Consider the following 5,400-nt stretch of genomic DNA (forward strand, 5'->3'; position numbering starts at 1 on the left):
TTGTGATTGAAGAGCTGCCTCTGCATTGTTTAGCTCCTCAATGTTGTGCAAGGGCAAATCCAGAGGCAGTACCCCAGCATCTACCGATTCATTGCAGCAGGGATGGCGGATGGCTCTGACCTCCTCACGGAGTTCGTTAACAGCTCTCGTCAGGTCTGACAGCATAGTTAATAGCTTCTGTGAGGTCGCATCTGTTTAAAAAAACAATTCTAGAAAGATTAATGGCTTAAATAATAAAACGCAGTTTACGTGTGGACAAAAGGTGCAAACGCAAGGTAGGTGAGCGTGCAACGTAAAGTTAGGTGAGCGTGCTGAGTAAAGTTAGGTGAACAAACAAAGGAACCCTCAAAGCGTTAGGCTAGGTTATATAAGGGAATATAACGGAAAAGTACGAAACTAAAATGTTTTCTTTGTTGATAGACTTTGTTCGCAGTGCAATTTATTTGTTGCCGGATTGTAAGATGAAAGTAGACGCAATGTCGGGCTCCCACATTTTATCCGAAACTTTACATTAACAAGTTTGTTTTTTTACTGTTATTCAAATGCAACCGTGGAAATAACGAATAGAACAAAAGTCATTCATTCTTACCTTATACTAATCGTGGCAGGCCAGTGCAGTGCATGAACTGATGCCTTCTCCGGTCAATTCCGCTGAGAGTAAATCTAATGTCCTGCTCTACTGTACAAGACAATGGTTACCTGGAGAGATGTACCAATGTGAGAGGGGGTGCTATGGAATAGTTCAAGTGGTAGCAACTTTAATTTCCCGCTCAACCAAAAATCGATGGTTTTTCAACGTGATTGTTGTCACCTTGTCAACTATAAATAGATCAACAATCAACGATGACAGAACAACAGTGAATCAATGTTATTTCAATGTCAGTGTCAGGTTTCATCAGTATTTCAATGTTGACATTTCAATCCTGACGATTCTGATGGTTCAGAAAGAAAATCAACATCTGTTCAATGTCTCCTTGCTATCTGGGTTGGCTCCTGTTGTCACTAAAGATTGAGTACTTAATGTTTAACAGCACTTTAGCAGGAAGTTAAAAATGTCACAAAATCTCTGGAAAGTTTCAACAACACTGAAGTATCAAACAGTTATTGTAAAGGTTAACCCAACTGGCGCACATCCTAACATATGCTGTTTAGCTATTAGCTCTTACATTAGCAAACTGTTATCGTTAGCGTAGCGGCTAGGAGACTCCGGGGCGCGATGGACTATTGAGCCATGGAGAACCTGGTGGATTGGAGGCTGTGCAGAATAGTGGAGGAACCATAGCTGAGCTGACCAGAGAGTCCAGTGTGAAGAGCTAATCCGAGCAGATAAAGAGCGGACTCTGGAGCAGAGCAGCTAAATCAGGCCTGAAGAACAGAGCCAAGCCTGTAAAGAGCTGCAGAGTGAGGCAGAGCAATGCGAATGCTGGATGAGAGACAGGCTGCAGGCAGATGTGGACAAGACAATAAACTTTTCTACTTTTCCAATGTTTTTTTTTTTTAAACAGTGTTTCTTATTAAATTGTAGCAAGCACTGAGGCCCGTTTTAAAATGTGTTCAGTGACTGGTTTAATCTTTCACTCTGAGTGTTGTTTTTTATATTTTCTTATCCAAAGTTGATCTGTAACTTTTCCATTATGCTCTTGTCTACAATAATGAAATTATTTAGATGTGTCAGGTAATGTTTGTTGTACCCTTTGTTTATCAGTAGATTTTAAAATATACCTTCAGGATCTGTATTTGTCACGGCTGGCGGCGTGAGCCGTGTGGTGTAGGAGGAAAAGGACCCAAAATGCAGGCAGTTGACTGGTGATGAGAATGAAGTTTTATTTGCAGAAGTGGAGCGACTGAACAGGTAGTGAGACAAGACGAATGACTGAAAAAACCTAGACTGGGAAAACTAAATAACAAACCTAAGCATGAAAAGGGGAGCGGAGAATGCAGAGAGACGTAGTTACACCGAGAAACACAGACGCCCAGAAAGACCCAGAAGGTCAAGTTCAGGGGACCGACCCGGAGGCCGACAGCGCAGGAGGCCAAAACAGTTCAGTTCTGGGGGCCGACCGTGTGGACGGCAACTGCGGCGACGGGCAAACAGTTCTGGGGGCCGGCCACGCGGAAGGCAGTGGCGGCGACAGAGCAGATCTGGGGGCCGGCCACGCGGAAGGCAGTGGCGGCGTTCAGGAGGGTGCTCAGGAGGGCGTCCACGGTGGCGGAGATGCCCAACAAGCGGCCTGGCAGATGACCGACGATGTGGAGGCGGTAGTAGGGGACCTGAAGGCTGCATGGCCCCTGCAGCCCCAGGCGAAGCGGAAGCGGAGGCTGAAGCAGAAGCCGGACCAGGCGACGCTGATGAGGATGATGAGGATGCGGAGGCTGAAGCAGAAGCCGGACCAGGCGACGCTGATGAGGATGATGAGGATGCGGAGGCTGAAGCAGAAGCCGGACCAGGCGAGGCTGAAGCAGAAGCCGGACCAGGCGAGGCTGATGAGGACGCTGGAGCCGGACCAGGCGACCCAGATAGCAAGGAGACATTGAACAGATGTTGATTTTCCATCTGAACCATCAGAATCGTCAGGATTGAAATGTCAACACAAAACCAATGTTGAAACAACATTGAAATACTGATGAAACCTGACACTGACATTGAAATAACATTGATTCACTGTTGTTCTGTCATCGTTGATTGTTGATCTATTTATAGTTGACAAGGTGACAACAATCACGTTGAAAAACCATCGATTTATGGTTGAGCGGGAAATTAAAGCTGCTACCACTTGAACTATTCCGCAGCACCCCTATCACATTGGTACATCCCTCCAGGTAACCATTGTCTTGTACAGTAGAGCGGGACATTAGATTTACTCTCAGCGGAATTGACCGGAGAAGGCATCAGTTCATGCACTGCACTGGCCTGCACCACGATTAGTATAAGGTAAGAATGAATGACTTTTGTTCTATTCGTTATTTCCACGGTTGCATTTGAATAACAGTAAAAAAAACAAAACAAACTTGTTAATGTAAAGTTTCGGATAAAATGTGGGAGCCCGAAATTGTGTCTACTTTCATCTTACAATCCGGCAACAAATAAATTGCACTGCAAACAAAGTCTATCAACAAAGAAAACATTTTAGTTTCATACTTTTCCGTTATATTCCCTTACAAAGCTAGCTTTAACGCTTCGAGGGTTCCTTTGTTCTTGCCGTCACCTCGGCGCTTGACCCAGACTTTCGCTCTGTGGTTGCTTTTTAGCATAGTACTACAAAAAATTGTAAATCTGTGATATATGATTGATAAACGTAAAGGTAACTGTATAAATGTGTTCAATGACTTTGTTACTTTTAATGATTGGAGAGCACCCGCTTCGATTTGCACTCAATTCAAACTTTACGTTGCACGCTCACCTAACTTTACGTTGCACGCTCACCTAACTTTACGCTGCACGCTCACCTAACTTGCGTTTGCACCTTTTGTCCACACGTAAACTGCGTTTAGCATTTACGTGTGGACGAGGAAGACGGAGAAAATGCAGCGTCAAAGGTGTGCGCCTATTTTGACGCCACACTGTGCGCCAAGTTTTTGTCTCGGTGCCATGAATTCCTACAATGGCAGACTTAGACAAAATACTGTTAATTGTATTATCTTCAGTGTTTAAATGCTTACATATACGGGTTTGCTTGTAATTGTTGCCTATATACATTTTAAGCTATTATTTATTATTTAGTTCAATCAATAGATCAAGTTTTGTAGTGACTATGAAATATATTGTAATTATCTGTTTCCTGTTTATCCTAGACAGGGCAAAAAAGGACTCCAAATTAAAAAAAAAGATAAAAATGAAAGACTGGTGCATTGTGCAGTTTAGCACTGGTGGTACAGAAATAGTCCCTAGATCATGGATAAATGGGGAGAAATTGTCATGGCCTCCATATCCTCCGTGAGACACATTCAGGATCCACGACGCAGTAAAGAGGAGAGTTCATCCTGGTGCAACATGGCTCACCTATGCACCAGTCCGACTTCTAATAAGCCATGGTGGGTATCATCTGGATTGGTGTTGTATAAATGTAACAATAACAAGTTTTTCGTGTCCTAATTTATGTCTGGCCATACATTGTGTTTGTACTTCCAGACACGTTTCACGAAGCAGAACGCAGTCTTCAGAAATATCTAAGTGAACACTGTGATACGTCTGACCTTCAGTCCAAAGCTGAAACTCAGACCAGTCATAAAAGAAAGCACAAGTAAAACTTTTTTTATTTCACAAACATATCTTTGATTGCTAAGAATTTATGATCTTGTCTTTTATACATATCTGTGGTGCTTGCATACTGCAATATCACCACATAATATAGTCCAAAAAGTGGAAGCTTGTAAACTTTTTATAAATGCAAAGCCATGTACACTTGTGCACTTCAAAAATTCCTTGTATACTGTACCTTCTTGCACATCTGTTTCCTGTGTGTGTTGTTATAAATCAAACTGTAACTTTAGGAAAAAATATTCCAAAAGCACATTTGTAATTACTTATGACCGTTTTCAACTTTTTTTCTTTAGACCAAATCCCCTGTACACATATAGTGACTCAGAGGATGATCAGCCCACAAAAAAATGGTTTCCCCAGGACCCTCGAGTGAAAATACCAGGTAATAAAATACTGTCTAGTGTCTTTGTACATATCTGTGTGTGACACAAGGAAACTTTTGATAAGTTGTCTGTATTCTTAAATACTTAAAAAAAAAAATTATCTTTTTCTGTCAGACCTGACGAGAGCTGTTAACGAACTCCGTGAGGAGGTCAGAGCCATCCGCAATACCGGCTGCAATGAATCGGTAGATGCTGGGGTACTGCCTCTGGATTTGCCCTTGCACAACATTGAGGAGCTAAACAATGCAGAGCCAGCTCTTCAATCACAAGAGGCAAATAAGGCAATGGTAAGTATATAAAGGTTATGTACACTTTGTAACTATAAAGTGTAATAGCTGTCAGATGTGATTTAAATACATAACAACGGCTTGTTGATTAAACACACAAGCACTTGCATACACATTTAAGACATGAGACACGCTAATTCCATCTCTTAAAATGTGTCTATAGGTGAGACGCTTTGCCTTGATTGGAGCCTGACGCAGCAGTTAGGGGAAAACTATGTCCGAGTTTGTCTTTGCACAAGCAGTGCAGAAATGGCTCCGATACGCCCCAGATCGTTTGGGTGGTGCAGGACACACATCATGCAAAAAATTACAAACTTCTGTGAATCGTATAAACGTAAATAGGAAACTGTCTTTTAATAAAGTATTTAGCAAACGAAACATGCCTATTGACCTTTTTATGTTTATTTTTTTCTCTGTTACATCACATGCAATGCTTTCTTATTTTAGGATATTAATATTGACATGATAC

The 5,400-nt window shown here is 42.1% G+C and overlaps 1 long non-coding RNA gene across 1 annotated transcript; it reads left to right on the forward strand.

Moving 5' to 3' along the window:
• Positions 1-4,624: 4,624 nt before the first annotated feature.
• LOC309707735 lies at positions 4,625-5,153 on the forward strand. Its single transcript, XR_014277059.1, has 3 exons — positions 4,625-4,643; positions 4,759-4,931; positions 5,095-5,153. It is a non-coding gene; the product is annotated as an uncharacterized lncRNA (long non-coding RNA).
• Positions 5,154-5,400: the final 247 nt, after the last annotated feature.

This window comes from Aulonocara stuartgranti (assembly GCF_965226115.1).
Source record: "Aulonocara stuartgranti genome assembly, chromosome: 6".
Taxonomy (NCBI): Eukaryota; Metazoa; Chordata; class Actinopteri; order Cichliformes; family Cichlidae; genus Aulonocara; species Aulonocara stuartgranti.